At 30.0% G+C, this 21,655-nt stretch overlaps 2 pseudogenes; both read left to right on the top strand.

Annotated features, from left to right (window-relative positions):
* Nucleotides 1-6,274: 6,274 nt before the first annotated feature.
* Nucleotides 6,275-8,652, top strand: LOC130453075 (NADH-ubiquinone oxidoreductase chain 4-like; annotated as a pseudogene).
* A 924-nt stretch (nt 8,653-9,576) lies between these two features.
* The window catches only part of LOC130453073 (NADH-ubiquinone oxidoreductase chain 5-like), a 34,078-nt pseudogene continuing 21,999 nt past the window's right edge, over nt 9,577-21,655 (top strand).

Here is a 21,655-nt window from a genome sequence, read left to right as displayed (position 1 = left end):
ATCTTATTAAAATTTTAATTATTTATACTAGAATCTAGATTTTTTGATTGGAAGTCAAATATAATTTTTATATTATATAAATTATCTACCTCATCAATATATAGAAATATATAAGAATAATCATACTACATCAACAAAGTGTCAGTATCAGGCAGCTGCTTCAAATCCGAAATGGTGGATAGAAGAAAAATGATTTAAAAATTGACGAATTGTACAAATTAATAAAAATGTTGTTTCAATAATTACATGTAAACCATGGAATCCTGTTGCTATGAAAAAAGAAGAGCCATAAACTGAATCTGCAATAGAAAACGGAGCTTCGATATATTCATATCCTTGTAGGATTGTAAAGTAGATTCCTAGAATAACTGTAAAAATTAATCCTTGGAGGCCTTGAGTAAAATTATTTTCTGTCAATCTGTGATGGGCTCATGTTACAGTTAATCCTGATGTTAATAAAATTAAAGTGTTAAGAAGAGGAATTTCAATTGTGTTGAATGTTTTTTTTTAAACGACTTCCTCACACTTCCTCAGCAATTTGCTGGGAAACATTCACCACCTCTGCGGAGTCCTGCTCAGCAGAGGGGCTCGGATGGTTGGAGTGTCCTTCTTGTCATCTACGGCCCCTTTTGTCACTTATGGCATCGTTCCTGGAACATACTTCATGAGTGACGGGCTATTAGTGGTTTCCTTTTACCCTACGTCTCCCTTCCCCTCTCGGGATTAGGAGTTCGGGTTCCTTTCTCTCTGCTGACTTTGTCTTTCATCTTTTTCCTTGTTGCTGAGAATATTCTTAGCCATGTTCTGCACCGATTTCCAGTTCTCTGAGCTGTCAAGCATCTTCTCTACAATGTTGTCTGGAGTGAGCTCGCATTCCAGCTGTCTGCAAGTCCTGTCTCTGACCTCTCTCCACTTGTAGCATACGAAGATGGTATGTTCGGCAGTGTCTACGGCGGCACAGTATATACATCTATCCGTGGTGTCTTTTCTGAACCTATTGGCATAACATCGAAAGACGCCATGTCCTGTTAGGACCTGTGTCAGGTAGTAGTCTACTTGGCGGTGCTCGCACTTAACCCACGGCTTGATGTCTGGTATTAACCTTTTGGTCCATTGGGCCTTTACTGTCTCACCTTCCCATCTAGTTTGCCATGTTGTGAGGGAACTTTCTCTAGCTTTGTTGCTATTCTGTAGCGATTTGTACTTGGATGTTCTTTCCTGGGCTAAGAGATCAATGGGCACCGTAGCCGTAATTACTTGGAGTGCTACCCCAGACACAGTTCGGAAGGCGGAGGCTACACGCAGCAGCATGTCTCTTTGTGCTCTATTCACCGTAGTATAGTGCTTTTTTCTCATAAGCGCTTTTTGCCATATTGGGGCTCCATATAGGACAATATTTTGCATAGCACTACACAACACTGCTCTTTTGCTTTGCCTAGGACCTCCTACGTTTGGCATAATCCGAGCAAGTTTGGAAATCCTTTCTATTGCTTTCTTTGTTACTGTTTCTACATGTTTGCCAAAATTTCTACTTTCGTCAATGGTTATACCTAGGTATCTCAGGTTCTTTGCTGTCTTTATATTGATTCCGTCTACGCTGAAGCTTATTTGCTCCCTCTTTTGTTTACCCTTTAGTAGGATTGCCTCAGTTTTGTGGGGGGCAAGAGCAAGCTTGTTGTCTCTCATCCAGGTATTTATTTTTTCCAGGCACATGTTGGTGTTTGTAACCAATGTCTGTTGGCTTTCTGCTCCGACTATCAGCGCCAGATCGTCGGCATTACGAGTTAGTTCTAAGCTCAGCACGCCGTCATATAGTACATTCCACAGCAGTGGACCCAGGACGGAACCCTGGGGAACACCTGACGTAATATCCACCTCCCTATTCTTTTCTAATTGCAGCTTTCTGTTTCTTAAATAGTTAGAGACAAGGTTTATTAGATATGTCGATATTTTCCTTTTTTGTAGCTCTTTGATAATCAGGCTGTGGCATGCAGTGTTGAAAGCATTCTTAACGTCAATTGTGACAAGGGTGCACAATCTACTTTTTAACTCCGTTACAGTATTCAGTGCAGCTTCTACAGCCTGGATCGTGGATTTCCCTTTTTGAAATCCATACTGACACATGTGCAACCCTCCTCTGTCTTTAAGCTCATCTTGTAGTCTTTCTCGTATGAACGCTTCTAGTAACTTGCTCAAAGAATTTAACAGACAGAGTGGTCTGTAGGAACTAAGTAACTCAGCTGACTTTCCTGGTTTTAGTATTAAAACCATCTTTGCAACTTTCCATTCATTTGGAAATTCCTGTTTTTGGAGTAGTTTGTTCATCATGCCTAATAACCTGTCTGGGGCACAATCTGCTACTATTTTGATAGCCTTAGGGGGATTCCAGGTGATTTTCCACATTTGGTACCTTGGGCTACCTTCCTTAGCTCTTCTGCTGTGAAGGGTGGGGCTGGAGCAGAACCACCAAATCGCGAGCGTTGATCCATTCCATCCAGTATTGACCCTTTTCATCGGTTACAGGTGATCCCCACATTGGGGACTTGGCATTTGGGTCTCCCAGAATAATGGCATCACTGTTGTTCGTTATGTGCTCCATTATACTGTCCACCTCAGTTTTGTAGTCTTCCAATCTGATGTTTGGGGATATATAGCAACATATCAGCTCAAGATCTTTGAGTTTGATAATTACGTGACCATCTCCGGCTACGTGGTTTATTACGCCAAGCTTTTTATTCAGAAGTAGGACCCCCACATTATGCCTGCTGTCCTTGATCCAGTTTGCTTCTTTAGTTCTTCTTTTGTTCGGTTCCCCAGTTACCAAAATATCAATACCTTGCTGAACTGAGGTGGCATACGCCATGTCTTGAGCTGCATAGGCACGTCCAACGTTGGCTTGAAGTATTTTAATATTGAACACTAAAGTTTTGACCGCGTGCAGTGCTGAGCCTGCGTCTGGTGTCACTAATTGCTTTTGATTTTTCTTTTACAAGCTTAAGGTAGTAATGGCAAGCAGTCTGATCAGCTCTGTGGCCGTCTTTTTTACATGTTAGGCAATGGCTTTTGTTAGGACAGTCTCTGGCCTTGTGGTTATCCTTGCCGCATTTAAGGCACATCTTCGAGTTATCGGTTCCTTTGCATTCATTGGTGCGGTGGCCAAACTCCAAACATTTGAAACACCTGGTGATTTTGACCCTTGCTCGGACCTGGCACGGTGTCCACCCTATTCTCACGGTATCCATTTTGAGTAATTCGCTGGCCACTCTTCTTTTGACCGCAAGTGTAGCAGTTTGGTTTCCCCTCTGGTTTGGCCTGCAAGAGAGCACTCGGACGTCATCTTCTTTTGCGTTTGCTACGCTTTTCCTGACATCTTGCTCTATCTGTTTTGCGTTCATATCTCCGTCTATGTCCGCGATATGAATAATTTCTTCATCTCTTTTAATTTCGACCTGGGTATCTTTATCTTTGTCCATTATAGCTTGTCTGAGGGCGATTACTTGATTTTTTTCTCCAAGTATCTCCATAAGGACATCACCCTTAGCAGTTTTCTTAATGCCTTTTACCTTTACCCATCTCGTCTATGTTCACACTACTCTTGATCGAACGGAGTATGTGGAATGGAATTAATTTAACTGACAATTTGAATCAATTATTTTGTAACTTGCATTAAGGGGTGCAGGTCAATTTAATGTATGGAATTAATTTAACTGAAAATTTGAATCAATTATTTTGTAACTTGCATTAAGGGGTGCGGGTCAATTTAATTTATGGAATTAATTTAACTGAAAATTTGAATCAATTATTTTGTAACTTGCATTAAGGGGTGCAGGTCAATTTAATGTATGGGATTAATTTAACTGAAAATTTGAATCAATTATTTTGTAACTTGCATTAAGGGGTACGGGTCAATTTGATTTATGGAATTAATTTAACTGAAAATTTGAATCAATTATTTTGTAACTTGCATTAAGGGGTGCAGGTCAATTTAATTTATCTAAATTTTTACGTTATTAAATTAGGATTTTATTAAAAATTGTTACTTAGTTCTCATATATGAAAAGAATTTGATTTTGTCATAAAATTTTAAATTAAAATAGGTTAAAATTTAAAAAATAAATTTGAAGAATAATTTGTTTTTAATTTTGGTCAGTGGGAAAAATTTTTACAGGCAGGAAGTTCATTTTATGTTTATTTGATTGTTTATATTTTGAAAGTTTTATTTTAACTTAAAAAATTAGGTGTTATTTTTTATTATGTGTAAATTATTTTATAGAAGAATTTAACAGTGATTAAAATTATATATTAAAGAAATTTATATTTAGAAATAGTAAGTATTATTAACAAAATTTGTGCCAGCAGTTGCGGTTATACAAATAATATAATTTAATTTTATTAATAGAAATTAGTTGCAAATAATAATTTTAATATAAAATTTAATAAGAGAAATTTTAAATTTTATTTAAAAATTTAAATTTGTTAATGAAGTTTAAAAATTTAAATTATAAACTAGGATTAGATACCCTATTATTTTAAATGTAATTGAAAATATTAAATTAGTAATAGTTATGTTCTTGAAAATTAAAAATTTTGGCGGTATTTTAGTCTTTTCAGAGGAACTTGTTCTGTAAATGATAATCCACGATTTAATTTACTTATATTATTAGTTTGTATATCATCGTAATTAAATATTTTATTAAAATTATAAAAATTTAGAATTTAATATTATAAAATTTATCAGATCAAGGTGCAATTTATATATAAGAAGTAATGGGTTACAATAAAAATATTTTTGGATAATTTTTATTATTAAAAATTTAAATTTGGATTTGATAGTAATTTTAATAAATTAATTAAAATGATCTTAGCTCTAAAATATGCACATATCGCCCGTCGCTTTCATATAATATGCAATAAGTCGTGGTAAGTAGACTTACTGGAAAGTGAGTCTGGAATACAAATTAGAGCTTGATTAAAAAGTATTTCAGTTACATTAAAAAGTTAATTGTGAAATTCAATTTAATTTGAAATAAGAATTTTATCATTTTTTTAAGTTATAAAGTTTTAATTTAAGTTAAATTTATTTTATTATTAAAAGAAAAAATTTATTTAATTATAGTAAATTGTATTGTGAAAGAAAATTTTATCATTAAAAAAAGAAAAATTGATTTTTTGTACCTTGTGTATGAGGGTTTATTAAATAATATTTATATATTTAATTTTTTCAAATTTAAAAGAGCTAAAAAATTAAAATTTTTATTGTAGAATAAATAATTTTAAATATTTTTTTTGTAAATAAATTTTATTCGTTTTTAAATATATATAGTTTTTTAAGAGAAAAATTTAATTTATTTATTAACTAATATGAATATTTTTTGATATTTTTATATTATTAATAGTTAATATTTTTAGGGATGAGCTTAAAAATAAATTTTTATTAGTATATTAATAATTAAATTATAAAATTTGGATTAAAAATTTTCATATTTTGAAGTATGTTATAATTTATAATTAAAATTATATAATTTTCATTTGCTACAAATTTTTTATTAAAATATAAATTTAAATATAAAAAATTTAGTAATAATGATAAAATTAGTATATAAATTTGTAAGTTTGAAATTTTTTTATTAGGTTAAATAAAGGAATTCGGCAAATATTTTTTCACCTGTTTATTAAAAACATGTCTTTTTGTGTTAAATTTAAAGTCTGGTCTGCCCTCTGAATATATTGAATGGCCGCGGTATTTTGACCGTGCTAAGGTAGCATAATCATTAGTTTTTTAATTGAAAGCTGGAATGAAGGGTTGAATGAAAAAAAGACTGTCTCTATTTAATTTTTATAATATTTTATTTTTAAGTCCAAAAGCTTAAATAATATTAAAAGACGAGAAGACCCTATAGAGTTTTATAATTTTTTTATAAAAGATTTAGAATTAATTTCTTTATATTTAAAAATTATTTGATTGGGGTGATTAAAAAATTTAATGAACTTTTTTTATATTTTTATATTAATTAATAAATAATTGATCCAAATGTTTTGATTATAATAATAAAGATTGCGACCTCGATGTTGGATTAAAGTGTATAATTGGTGCAGAAGCTAATTAATTAAGTCTGTTCGACTTTTAAAATTTTACATGATCTGAGTTTAAACCGGTTTAAGCCAGGTTGGTTTCTATCTTTAATTAAATTTAACATTTTAGTACGAAAGGACCAAATGAAAAAAATAATTTTTATATTTTGAATTAAAATAATTATTTTGGCAGATTAGTGCAATGAGTTTAGAATCTTTAAATGTAATTTATATTACAAATAATAGATGATATTAAAAGATTTTTTAATAATAATAATTTCAAAATTAATTTTAATTATTTGTGTATTAATTAGAATTGCTTTTTTAACGTTGTTAGAAAGTAAGGTTTTAGGATAAATTCAGATTCGTAAAGGTCCAAATAAAGTAAGATTTATTAGTTTAATTCAACCTTTTAGGGAGGCCATTAAATTATTTAGTAAAGAGCAAATTTATCCTTTTATAGCAAATTTTAATTTATATTATTTATCTCCTATTTTTAATTTATTATTATCTTTATTTATATGAATATGTATACCATTTATTAGAATTAATATTAGGTTTAATTTAACAATTTTATTTTTTTTAGCTGTTTCAAGTTCAAGTGTTTATACAATCATATTAGCTGGCTGATCTTCAAATTCTAATTATTCATTATTAGGTAGGCTTCCTTCAGTAGCACAAACAATTTCTTATGAAGTAAGATTAGCTTTAATTTTAATATCTTTTTTATTTTTAATTTTAAGTGTAAATTTAATTGATTTAATTAAATATCAAGAATTTATTTGATTTATATATTTATTATTACCATTATGTTTTATATGATTAGTTTCAAGATTAGCTGAAACTAATCGGACTCCTTTTGATTTTGCTGAAGGAGAGTCAGAATTAGTTTCTGGATTTAATGTTGAATATAGAAGGGGTGGATTTGCCATAATTTTTTTAGCGTAATATGGAAATATTTTGTTTATAAGAAAAATATGTGTTTTTTTATTTATATGTAAGAATATCAATAATTTAGACTTATAAGTCTACTAATAAGAGCAATTGTTAAAGTTTGTAGTAAAAGTATTAAACCACAAGTTAATACTTACTACTAATAAAAATAAATATTAATGATAATATAGGAAAAAATATAATTATATCAGATATTAGTTTAAATAAAATATAAATTTTGGAGATTGATGATGAAAATTATTTATATCTGAAGTTTTAAAAGAAACCTTATTTTTGGTTTACAAGACCAATATTTTATTTAAATTATTAAAACTTTAATGTTAATATATTTATTAATAATTATATTTTTTTCTGATGGGTTAATATTTGTTTCAAATCGAAAACATTTATTAATAATATTATTAAGATTGGAATTTATTGTTATTTCTTTATATTTTAGGTTATTTTTATATTTAAGAAATATAACTTATGAATATTTTTTTTTCTATGATTTATTTAACAATAAGAGTATGTGAAGAAGGATTAGGACTGTCTATATTAATTTTAATTGTTCGTGTTCATGGTGATGATTATATTACAACTTTTTCATTTTTATGATAATATATTTATTAGGGTTATTAATATTGATTCCTTTAAGTTTTAAGAGCTTTTGGTTAATACAGTAATTTTTTTATCTTATCTTTTTTTAGGGTTACGATATATTATCTTATTGTTTAATTTTTCTAGGTTTTTGAATTTGTAGCTTAATAATTTCAGCTAGAGTAAAATTGTATACTAATAATGAATATTATCATTTAGTTATAATAATTTTAATTATTTTATTATTAAGCTCATATTTGACATTTTTTCTCTTAATTTATGAATTTTTTATTTATATTTTGAAATTAGTTTAATTCCTACGTCAATGTTGATTATTGGTTGAGGATGTCAACCTGAGCGTTCAGAGGCTGATATCTATTTATTATTTCATACTTATTAATATTATTACCAATATAAATTATGATTTTTTATTTAAGAGAAAAATATTATTTAACTATATTATTTGTATGCATCAAAATTCAACTTCTATTTTTACATTTTTATGTATTAATTTAATTTTTTTTGTTAAAATTCCAATATATTTTTACAGTTATGACTTCGTAAGGCACATGTAGAGGCCCCTATCTCTGGTTCAATAATTTTAGCAGGAATTATATTAAAATTAGGATATGGACTTTTACGGTTTATACTTATTTTTAAGCAATTTTTAATAAATTTAAATATTTTTTTATAATAATTTGTTTATTAAGGGGTTTTATTGTTTCTTTAATTTGTATTCGTCAAAGTGATATAAAATCTTTAATTGCTTACTCTTCTGTTTCTCATATAAGTTTAGTTTTAACTAGAATAATAACTTTAAATTATTGAGGATTATGAGGAGCTTTATTAATAATATTAGCTCATGGTTTCTGTTCTTCAGGTTTATTTTGTTTAGCTAATATTTCTTATGAACGAATTCATAGTCGAAGGCTATATTTAAATAAAGGTTTATTAAATATTATACCTAATTTAAGGTTAATTTGATTTTTGTTAGTTTCTTATAATATGGCTGCTCCACCTTCATTAAATTTAATAAGAGAAATTATATTAATCAATAGGATTTCATCTTTTAGTTTATTTAGTATATTATTTTTATCTTTAATATGATTTTTTAGAGCTGTTTATTCATTGTTTTTATATTCATATACTCAACATGGTCAATATTATTCAGGATTATATATATTTAATAGAGGGTTAATTCGTGAATATTTACTAATAATTTTACACTTACCTTTAAATTTATTGTTTATAAAATTGGAATTTTTAGTACAATGAATTTAATCTAAATAGTTTAATAAAAATATTAGTTGGTGATACTAAAGATATAAATAAAGATTTTAGATTATTTGTTATATTTATTTTCTAATATTTTTATATTTGAGATTAATATTATTAGGATTTTCATTATATTTATTGATTATAAATTTAACTTATATTTTAGTTTAATTTGTTTCATTAATTTGTATTCGTCAAAGTGATATAAAATCTTTGATTGCTTATTCTTCTGTTTCTTATATAAGTTTAGTTTTAGCTGGAAATATAACTTTAAATTATTAGGGATTGTCGGGGTCTCTATTAATAATATTGGCTCATGGCTCGTGGCTCATGATCTTCAGGTTTATTTTGTTGAGCTAATATTTCTTATGAGCGTATTCATAGTCGAAGTTTATAATTAAAAAAAGGTTTATTGAATATACCTAATTTGAGATTAATTTGATTTTCATTTTCTTCTAATATAGCTGCGCCTCCTTTGTTAAATTTGACAGGAGAAATTATATTAATTAATAAAATTTCAGCTTTTAGTTTAATTAGAATATTATTTTCATCTTTAATATCATTTTTAGGGCTGTTTATTCTTTATTTTCATATTCTTATACCCAGCATGGTTTATATATATTTAATAGTGGGCTAGTTTGTGAAAATTTATTAATAATTTTACATTGAATACCTTCAAATCTACTTCTTATAAAAATGGAGTTTTTAGTTCAATGCATTTAATCTATTTTATATTTATTTATCTATTTTATATTTATGTATTATATTTACATTACTTTTATATTTAAGATTAGTATTATTAAGGTTCTCATTATATTTATTAATTATTAATTTATCCTATATTCTAGAATTTAATTTTTTAATAATAAATTCTAGTTATATTTATTTTGTTAGATTGGATATCTTTACTATTTATAAGTTTTGTTTTGTTTATTTCTTCCATAGTAAGTTTTTATAGAGAAGAGTGTATATCTGGGTATATATATATATATATATATATATATATATATATATATATATATATATATATATATATATATATAATCGGTTTATTTCATTGGTTGTAATATTTGTTTTTTAGGTTTAGTTTCTCATTGTTTACTAATTTATCATCAAAATTTAGAAAAATTCAGAACTGGAATATTAACTGCTTTAAGAAATCTAATTGGTGATTATTAGTGTGAACATTAGTAAAATCGATTGTTTGAATATTAAATTTTGGTAGTTGAAATTTTATTTTTTATTTAGAAATTATAAAAGAAGATTATATTATACAATTAATTAGATATTTAGTAGTTTTAGCAGCAATAACAAAAAGAGCTCAAATTCCTTTTTCTTCTTGGTTGCCTGCTGCTATGGCTGCACCTACTCCTGTCTCTTCTTTAGTTCATTCTTCTACCTTAGTTACTGCTGATGTTTATTTATTAATTTCTTTTAATTTTTCATTTAGTAATAATTTAATAATAATTTTATTATTTATTTCATCAATAACAATATTTATATCAGGTTTAGGAGCTAATTTTGAATTTGATTTAAAAAAAATTATTGCTTCATCAACATTGAGGCAATTAGGTTTAATAATATTTATTTTAGCATTAGGAGAATATAAATCAGCATTTTTTCATTTATTAATTCTTGCCTTATTTAAAGCTTTATTCTTTATGTGCTGGTAATATTATTCATAATTTATTTAATTGCCAAGATATTCGTTCAATAGGAGATTTAGTTAAACATTTACCTTTAACATGTACTTATTTTAATATTTGTAATTTATCTTTATGTGGTTTGCCTTTTATATCAGGGTTTTATTGTAAGGATTAGTTGTTGAATTTATATCAATAAATTATTTACATATTTTTATTTATTCAATTTTATTTTATATTTCTATTGGATTAACAGTCTCTTATAGATTACGTTTAACTAATTATTCAATAACTGGGTCCTTTCATTTTTTATCTTCACATGTGATTCATGAGAGAAGAATAATTATATTAAAAGTAATAAGGGGCTCTATTTGATTTGTAATTTTTGGTGGAAGAATATTTTCATGATTAATTTCTTCTATCCCTTATTTTATTTGTCTTACATTTTTTATAAAGTATTATAATGTTACAATGAAAATGTAATGTTTTTTTAATTTAAATGCAACTTACATGTTATAATTAATTATTATCCTAATTAATTCAATTTAAGGCTCCCTGATTTCATTCATGGTATAATCCTCATAATAAAATGAAAATAAAAATAATTAAAATTATTGAATAGTTTAGGATATTAGACATTTTTATTGTTATAATTAATGGTAAAAGTAAGGTAATTTCAACATCAAAAATTAAAAAAATAATTGCAATTAAGAAAAATGTAAACGAGCTGAATTTTTTGGATCAAATCCACATTCAATGGATCTTCTTTTTACTCTAAATTAACTTTAATTATTAATAATATGAAAATTAAACAAATTATTGTTATTAATCTTATTTAAATCTTAATTATTTATACTAGAATCTAGATTTTTTGATTGGAAGAATAGAGGAGAAATGATTTAAAAATTGACGAATGGTACAAATTAATAAAAATGTACCAATAATAACATGAAATCCATGAAAGCCTGTTGCTATAAAAAAAGAAGATCCGTAAACAGAATTTGCAATTGAGAAAGGGGCTTCAATGTATCCATACCCCTGTAAAATTGTAAAATAAATTCCTAAAATAACTGTAAAAATTAATTCCTGGAATCCTTGTGTAAAATTATTTTCTATTAACCTATGATGAGCTCATGTTACTGTTAATCCTGATGTTAGTAAAATTAAAGTATTTAGAAGGGGAATTTCAATTTGATTAAATGTTTGAATTCCTTTAGTAGCGACTAAGGATCTATGAAAAAAGCAAAAAAAAAAGGAAATAAGGAAATACTTCGCATGTAATAAATAAAATTATTCCTCAACGATGACCTTTTGTAACAAAGAAAGTATGTAATCCTCGATAGGTTTCTTCTCGAACAATGTCTAGTCATCATTGATATATAATAAGTATTGTAATTAATAAACCAATTGTATAAATGAAATCATTTAATTAATCCTATTATTGTTGTTATAGCTCTTAATGCTCCTAATAACGGTCATGGACTAATATCAACTAAATGAAATGGGTGATTTTTATGTATCGAGATTAATTTACTTCTTTAAAATATAAAGTTCTTAAAATAGCAAAAACATAAGATTGAATAATTGCAACCGCCGATTCAAGAGTAATAAGTAAAATTTGAAGAATAATTAATAAATTTACTAAAGTAATTGTTCTAGTTGGTCCAGTATTTCCTAATTAAGTTATTAATAGATGACCAGCAATTATAATTGCTAAAGTTCCGGGGCAGATAATATTTCTAATAGTTTCAATATTATAAATCTTAGTTATATATATATATATATATATATATATATATATATATATATATATATATATATATATATATAAATCTGGTTCTTATGAAAATATAAGGTAATAAGCATAAAAATTATTAAATAAAATAATTGAAAATAAGGAAATAAAAATTAAGGATCTTCCTTGAGATTTATGATTTCCTAAAGAAATTTTAAATTCTTCATGTGAAGTTATAATAATTTTATTTTAAAAAATATTAAACCGCGATGGGATTAATCAAAATAATGGGGGGATAATTCTTAATCCAATAAAAGTTTTTAATCAATTTAATGAAAAATTAAAATTTGAAGTTGAATCAAATGATGAAAATAATTAAAATTATTAAAACAAAACAAAATTCTTAAAAAAAATATCAATTTTAATAGATATAAAGGTTTTATTTGTGGGATTAAAAATTATCAAAATGAATCAAAAAGTAAAAACTGCATTGAAAGAAAAATAATTATCCGGAAAAAGTGATAATCAACATATTCAAGAAAAAGGTAAACATATACTACAATCAATTAAAAAACAAAACAGAAATTAAAAAAAAAACCAAAGAAGTAAGTGTATCAAGTGGCTTGTTCTAACGCTGTCTATATGAGGCAGACATCTCAGTATTTGGAAAATAGACCAAAAGGTGATGAATATGATAAAAAAACTACATTAACGAACAATGAAATAAAAAAAAATATAAATCCAATTATAAAGATTAAAAAATTCTTGAAACAGAATCTAATACACGAAAAAGAATATTTTTAGAAATATAGAAATAAATATATATATATATATATATATATATATATATATATAGAGAGAGAGAGAGAGAGAGAGAGAGATATTGTGAAATTATAACAATCATTAATTTTGTTGGTTGTTCGATGTTACTATAATCTTTTTATCAGGAATTTATTACGTTATTCTATTTTTAAGGCTGATATCATACAGGTATAGATATTATATAAGATGCCGGCATGTACTATGTGGCTTTATATATTTGAGTCACGTGACCGTCCAGACATTGGGGCGAAAATCGAAAAGGATTTATCGTCTCTTCTACACAGAATATTATATGGGGCGAAAAGTCGATGTCATAAATGCATTGAAAAGGTATATATACAGGACGAAAAAAAATATCATGTGAAAAAGGGTATATACAAGAAGTATCGAAAATTAAGTGGTATAAACAGAGTAAAAATTATCAATGTCAAAAGGGGCATGTTACGACTTCTAAATTTTATATGGAAGCTAAACCTGGTAACGCTGCGACCACGAGGGCCCAGAAGAGAGACAGCAAAAACCCAGGTCATTCAAGATACACACAAGAGTAGCAGACGTAAAAATTTATAAAAATTCGTTTAATGTATAATAATTCAATATCAATATATGAGATGCAAGGATAATATAAGTAATTAAAGTTGTGCGTTTACGAAATACAATAGTGTATCATTATTATTATAATAAAAGAAGAAAAGAACAAACACCGACACCTAAACAGGGCTTATACAGGATATATCAAAAATCGATGTCAGAGGGTATATACAGGGAGAAAGATCGATGTCGAAAAGGCATTATTATCTCTACTTCACATATAGAATATATTCAGGGTCCAAAAAATGCTATCGATGACAAAGAGACCTCTGGTTTCACGAATGGCCATCGTCGAGTAGGCATAACATGAATATAGGTACAAAGGGAAAAATCAATGTCAAACTATAATTCTTCAATGAAATTAACGGTACATAATTTACGTAAAGAACGAGAAATCATATACGTTTACGAGCCAACGTAACCCTGGTAAGTGAAGACGTTCTAGAAGCTAGATGATGTTGCTGCAAAATAGATTATACATACCTTTACACACAGCAGGCGGCACCGGTGCGCATATAGTAGAAAAAAATTTGTAGGATTATCACTAAAACAACTTCTATACACACAAATTGGATTTAAGAGTTTAAACAACGACGAAAAAGCTTGACTTTAAAAAAAGCGATAATCGAAACTACTTACATTATTCAAAATTAATCGCTATAAATAAAAATTATTTTTCAAACAAACCAAGCCACGCCCAAAATAACAATATGAATGGATTTTAAAAATAATAATTTTGGTGCGTCATTCACACACCTAACACCATGGGATTCACAATTTAATAATTATACATGATTTTTATTAACAAACGAATACACACATTCATACTCGTATTATTACATTTTTTCGAACGACGATTTTTGTCCTAGACACATTTAGACATTTTTTTTTGTATTGGAGACTCCAAATTCAAATGAAAGTGAGAGAGCCTTATTTAAACGTTATAACATCTCCTTTCATGATAGATATACCAGCAAGTGCATGAATCTTGAAAATGTCATTGTTTATTACTACATCACCATCGGCGTTATAATGAGATACACTTGAAATTTTACAACTGTTTGGAAATTTGAATGCAATCCCTCCATTATCCAATACATAAAATTCCTTGTTCAATTTAATCTTTTGTCCTTTTATATATATATATATATATATATATATATATATATATATATATATATATATATATATATACCACCACCCTATGTATCCCCAATATCTTCAATATGTGGTAGCAATGCAAAGTGATTCGTATATTTGTTGTTCAATTTAATCTTTTGTCCTTTTATATATATATATATATATATATATATATATATATATATATATATATATATATATATATATATACCACCACCCTATGTATCCCCAATATCTTCAATATGTGGTAGCAATGCAAAGTGATTCGTATATCTCTCTACTCGTGCGTAGCCACGATCTTTCTTGTGAACATAAAATTAGGAAACACGGTGCATTATTTGGTGGTGATTCTAAACGGAGGTTAATCATTGGACCTAGCGGAAGTGGTAAAATGAATGCGATGCTTTCATTAATTGATCACCCCAACGGATTGAGATTTGAAAATATTTCTGTGTATTCTAAGAGCCTACATCAACCAAAGTATACTTACTTGCTGAATCTCATCAAACCCATGAAAGAAATTAGTTATGAGGAATTTAATATTTAACTAGATGTAATTCATCCGAAGGATATTAAAAATGGCTACATGCGATCAAAAAATTATTCAAAACCTCTTTTGTTTTGGTGGCCATAGATCTACAGATTGCTTTTATCTATGTCAAACATATTCAGCAATCCCTAAACATTAGGAGAGGGACAATGTGATCTTTTTACTTATATTCCAACAAGATTTAACCAACCTCAAGCACATGTATGATGACCATCTGAGTGTTGAGGTATCTTATCGAGATTTCAAAAATAAATGTTTTTATTACTGGAACAATCAATATATGCTTCTTACGATAGATAAAGACTGTCGCCTATCTTTTGGTAGATACCGAAAAACATTTGATAAGTATATATACAGAAGAAACGAAGAAACAAATTCGTCAATCAAGATGAATAATAAATTAAATGCACAGTTAGTTAAATCTAGGAAGGTTCTATTAGAAAAAAATACAAGAGTCTTAAAAGCGATATTGCCCAGTCATAAACACAACTAGAAAAAACTTATCAACCAATAACTGAACCCCTTAAGCAGTTAGTTACGCCAATTGAAAGACCTATTAAGCAGGAACGTGTCAAATCAGAACCACCGGAATCTACTAAACAGCCAGATGTGTTTACTACACCAGGTTCGACCTATAGACAACATACTAGATCGTTTCATAGACTAGTATATGTAACTCCCGGTGAGCATCTTAGCAGTACACTTATGAAGTAAACCAATTTTTCAAGAAATGAAGATACTTATGAAACTAGAAATGATGATGGCGACTTACCGGATCGTATTAGAGTAAATGAATACAGGGTCCTTCACGACCAGCTGAATGGATATGTATATGGGAAAGTACTGGGCTAGAGTTCTGAAAATGTGCTTGCATGGGTTTTCCGAAATGTTCGTTTCAGCTAAAATTTGGAAACTTCAGGAAATTCAGGAAAATTTGGTAATTCAGAAATTACTTCCAAGCCTATAAAACAAAATGGAAGGGAGGTGCTGGTACTAACATCAGTGTTAAGGGCGTTTCATATCCTGGAACACCTGGTTTGTATGAGCTACTGTTCAAAAAATCGCCCATATCCTTCATAAACTATGATGTCATTAATCACGTGAATATTATTAAACAGACAAATGCAAATCGTCGTGAAAATAACCGTTTTTCCAATTAGAATTTTTTCCAGATGATATCAAAGGCAAATATAATTCCACTATACGACCAGTATCGTAAAAGGAAAAGCAAGGAGTGAGAGAAAGAACTGACTCCATACTATGTTCATTTTTGAAAGGAGTAATAACCCGAAATATGAAAACAACAAGAAATTATAGATTACAATGATATAGTAGCTTCTCAAGATGCTTGAAAATATTATGAAAGGCAAACGTAAAATGAGGTGAGGCGAAAAAAAGGTGGTACAAGAAAAAATGTATAATTCGATCACCTAAAAAAGGTGAGTTTCTACCGCTTTTGCAACCACTTCTTGCAGATTTCAACACCATACAAAAGATACGGTATGAAATTAAGAAACTCAACCTCTACTAGATAGTAGAGGTTGAACATTATCGATGAAGAAAATGCTTTAATGGAGTTTATATTGAGAAATGAAAATATATATCCAATACGACAAAAACCTGACGATACTCGGAACGGGGTAAAATCACTTTATGCAAGTAACGCTCAAAAATTACTCGAAACTCGATGATGACTACAACGCTCAAAGATAGTGTAAAAACTGGAGGAAGTTCTGCGAGGGTACCCTACAAATATCCCAGATGACGCTCCTGTGCAAGACTCTAGCTAGGAATCACAGTAACAAAGTAAGCTCAATATCCTTTCCGGATGGCGGCTATATAAAGAATCCCTAGAAGGGATAATTTGAGCTGTTAAGTACTTTACCACAATGGAAAATGGTATTGTTTGTTTGTTTAAAAGCCTGGAAGGATCGATAGGTATTTGAAAGAAAACATGTTGATCGAGAGATCATTACATGCTCAACAACATACTGACCAAACGGGAAAATTAACGAACCCGGTTCCGGTGTAAAGGATGGAGAGACTATTGAGCTGGTGGCATTCCTTGTTGAAGGGAAATTTGACAATGCTACATTCGATTAACTAAGTCGAACATTCGAGAGATATAGCGCAAAACTCTATCTCATAATATGAATAGATGCAATGCTCTCTTAACGTTTGGTATCCACCTAATTAAACAGCATAGTTGTGAAGATGGTAGTGTCCTGGGTCTGCCCGCAAAGCGGGACTGTGTGTGGTCGTTGACGGCTTGATCGCTGACCTAAAAAAGGCAGGCTTGTAGATACAAGCTTATGCTGATGACTTCTCATCCTTTTATTTTTATTTATTATCCTCTAGAGCTGAGAAATATCTGAAAGTAACTTTGCATACAAAACTGCTCTATCAGAAACATGTTGAAAACAAAATAAAAAAGGCTAACTGCGCCCTCTGGGCATGCAGAAGAAAAGCCTTCGATTATACATGGTGTCTTTTACCTCCACAGGATTTATATCTCAATGGATAAACCCCTTCTCACGTACAAGGCCATCGTGTGGTTGCCCTATACGGAAAAAGTGGTGTCAAGCGCCTCGAGTGTCTTAGTATCACAGGAACGATGCGTACGGTCTCAACTAAGGCCCTTTCAGTCCTACTGCGTCTCCCAACTACCGGATATAACGATGCAATTTGAAGCCAGAGAAGAGCATATGGGTTGACCATCCTCAAAATGATTGAAGGTAAACTGTTGACCGAGTCTCAGAGGACGATAGTAGTAGTGTAAACAATTTGTTCAGTTTTCCTAGTGATCAAATAGAAACAAGTTGTTTGGAGAACTGAGTTTATCCATACAAAGCTGTCGAAGCCAAAGGTACGATAACAGAAAATGCTGTGATCTCCATGCATGAATAAGGAAAAAGTACATTGTAGAATTTCTTCCATGTGCAAGCCATTCCTTACACCTAGCTGGTTACTTTGCTGCTAAAAAATTCTGTTTGTTATATATAGGGATTCTACATTTTCAGCCGAAATATTATATGCATAGAATCAATGAAAATAAGATGAAAACTGAAAAGATATTTCTTATGTTGGAATAAATAAGTAGATGATCTGCAAAGGCAAAATTTTTTGGAGCTAGACATAATAAAATCAGAAAATTTTTTGATGATTCTATTCGACACAAAATAAAAACTCTTAGCAAATAAGAGATTTAGATTCGAAAAAAAAAATTTATTATATCTATAAAAAGTTAATGAATACTGAGACAATTATTACTTAGAAAATTTATTTAAAATATTGACTTATCGTAAGTTGATTAATTCAAAGAGTTGTAATTATCTTTAGACAGATTCATTAAATCATGCTGGTGCTCGTTATCTAATCATAATACTGGATTTGATATTAAGTCGATTTTTAATGTTTGATTCTTTATTAACTACCTATATTAAGTATGCGTAATAAAACTTCAAATGCAAACAGTTCAGTTTGAACCAAAAAGCAAAAAATCTTGATGATCAATCCGGGCGGATCCAGTCGGATCAATGGTAATCAGCTCAGAACCGGTCGGATTGCAATTGGACCATAAAAGAATAATCTAGAAATAAGTGTAGTAAACATTTGGCAATAGTTTGGTATTTAAATAGTTCTGACTGACTGACAGAGAAAAATTTAGCGAAAGTTATAACTTATCATATTAAGTTTATGTTTGACGAGCCTTTGATCTCATTCAGCAAAAAAATTCAACGAAAGGAGAATTTTCGAATGGCTCTGGAATCGGTTTTGTGACCACAAATAGAATCGCTCCACGGCCGGGGAGCTCCTTTATAGACTCTGCGATCACAAAGGAATCAGTTCCAGGATCGTAAATAGAGTACCTCCGAGGTCTAGTGAGGGTTTCGCTCTAGTGGTGATTTAGGTGAATTATTGCAGCGAGGTAAGCGAAGGCCTCGTAAACAGTGGAAGTGTCTTTTCAAGAAACGCAACATACTAGCTAATATCCAGGAAAATTCCATGTGAGAACCTATCTATTTTTTTAGTCGGATTAACGTATTGGAAAAGGTGTGACATTCTCACAGCGAATGCACTAGATTTCGTTCTAATAGTTCATTCTTGATACAAATCCAGATATTTAAATACGTCCGTGTTATATAAGCAAGAAATATTAGATAGTTTATATATATATATAGACTTTTTTTGGTAAAAAAATAATGTGAGTTGGAATTTCTGGAACCGTTGGTGATATTCATACTGAATATACTGTTTACATCACCACTACACCAACACTAACAATTACACTGTCTGACGCGCGTTTCGATAACCAAGTTCTCGTCTTCAGAGAATGAAGGTAAACTGTATAATTGTTAGTTTTGGTGTAGTGGTGGTGTAAACAGTATATTCAGTAAGAAAATAATGAGAAACTAGAATATTGTCAGGAAATTCTAGACAATGGCCATATATACTTCTTTTTGTTAACGTTCAGGGGTAAGATTTTTTTATTAAAGTAAAGCTTGATGCCGTTCTAGGTCGTTGCTTAGTAAGGAATTTAATTCATTTTGTTATACAGTATATAAGGAGGTGCGATATTGTACCCAACGGAAGAATTCAAAAATTCGACCCGACTCAGTCAAACCTGACTTTGTGGTTGCTGGAAATTGTTTTGAGAGCAGCTGAAACTCCTCTTCAGGTACGAGTTCGTTCAGAAAGACAAGCTACGCTGTAAGCAGTTAGAAGAGTGATAGAAACGCCAAAAAAATCGCATGCGAAAAGAATTAATAATGGAGAAATGCATAAAACGCGCCGTCAAAATTTGTAAGATTGGTCGGTATTTAATGGTACTAGGTTTCAAGATGATCCTTCAATTCAATATCATAATCATTCTTTGATTATTATTGGCTCAATTAATAAGAAATGACATTATTGCAATGCTTTCAAATGGAAAGATGAAACCATTAGAATGTGTTGTTCCAGTGGTAAAGTTCCACTTCCATTACTTGGTGAACCAGGAGAGATTTTAAAAAGCAATTCTTAAGCAAAATAAGAAAGTATAACTCTTGGCGCACTTTTCAGGGGAAAATGGTACCGCGATCAAGGGTAAGGTAGAAGCGAACAAACTGGAGAACCTCATCGGGGAGAATAGAGGACTTCGTAGTTTGTAAGCCATAACGAACCACAGAGTTTCATGGGGAGCTAAGTAATCCTCTAACGATTATCTTTCCGCTCAGACTGCTTCTTTACTGAGAGGGTAACATATAACGCTTCTACCTTTGTGCCGTTTCCGCACTGGTGACAACTGCTGCCTTTCTACTGAGAAATAAATTGGTTTGATTACTACCCAGGGTCAAACCTCACAGTGATTGTACTGGAGTAGATTGTTTGCGCAAATATTAGACTGGTGACAGTGATAACGGAAACTTTGTCTCAAAAAAATCACCAGCTATAACAATTTATATGCAGAAGTAATTTGTAGTTACATTAATATAGTTCATAGTTACATTGTGAGCAGCCAAGGGGCCGTTGAGCACATAGGCCTTCCGATAGGCCCGTCGTGCCTCACTTGTCGTTACCAAAGGCCGATGTTCTTTGGCAAGCCTATCGGTTGCTTTAGCCTGAACCTTTTGATGTAATTAGGTAAGCTGTGAGGCTTACATAAGTTTTTGAATCGTGCTCGTGTGAATGCAGGGCACTCACAGATTACTGGGCCTGAGGTTTAATCCTCCTCTATACACCAACGGCACCTCGGATCGTCCGTGATGCCCATTGTGTATAGGTGTTGTCTTCAACATTTTTAGATACTCCAAGGATGGGTTCTGGGCCCATTGGTAAGTTCACAAATTCCAGTCTGGTGAGTGAATTCGCCTCGCCTCACCAGCTTTTATAGGACTTTTATAGGCGTATCCATCTTACGAGGCAGAGTTCGGCGCCACGTCTATCGAGTGCTCGGTAGATAACTTCGAAAGGTGTATTGTCGAATGCCCCTTCAATGTCATGAAATGCCACATTCCGACTTTTTCACAGTCCAATTCGCTCTCTACCTTCCTCACTAGATGGTGCAGAGCCAAGTCCGTGGAGGTATATTTTTGGGCATGTAATGATCAAATACCGATCCAGCAATTTCTCCACTGATTTCAGTAGTAAACTGGTAAGGCTGAGATTTGCAAAGTCGTGCCATCGGGGATATCTTCGCAGATATGCTATGTCACTCCGGGAATATTACTTCCAATTTTGGCCACAGGTGACGCTGCAATAAATGGGCGTGAACGACCTTATCGTCGTAGTATCCTAATCGTGTCACGTCACTGC

Source organism: Diorhabda sublineata, chromosome 2 (genome assembly GCF_026230105.1).
Source record: "Diorhabda sublineata isolate icDioSubl1.1 chromosome 2, icDioSubl1.1, whole genome shotgun sequence".
Lineage (NCBI taxonomy): Eukaryota > Metazoa > Arthropoda > Insecta > Coleoptera > Chrysomelidae > Diorhabda > Diorhabda sublineata.
Note: the sequence above shows the minus strand (reverse complement) of the source record. Positions and strands in the feature narration are given on the sequence as shown.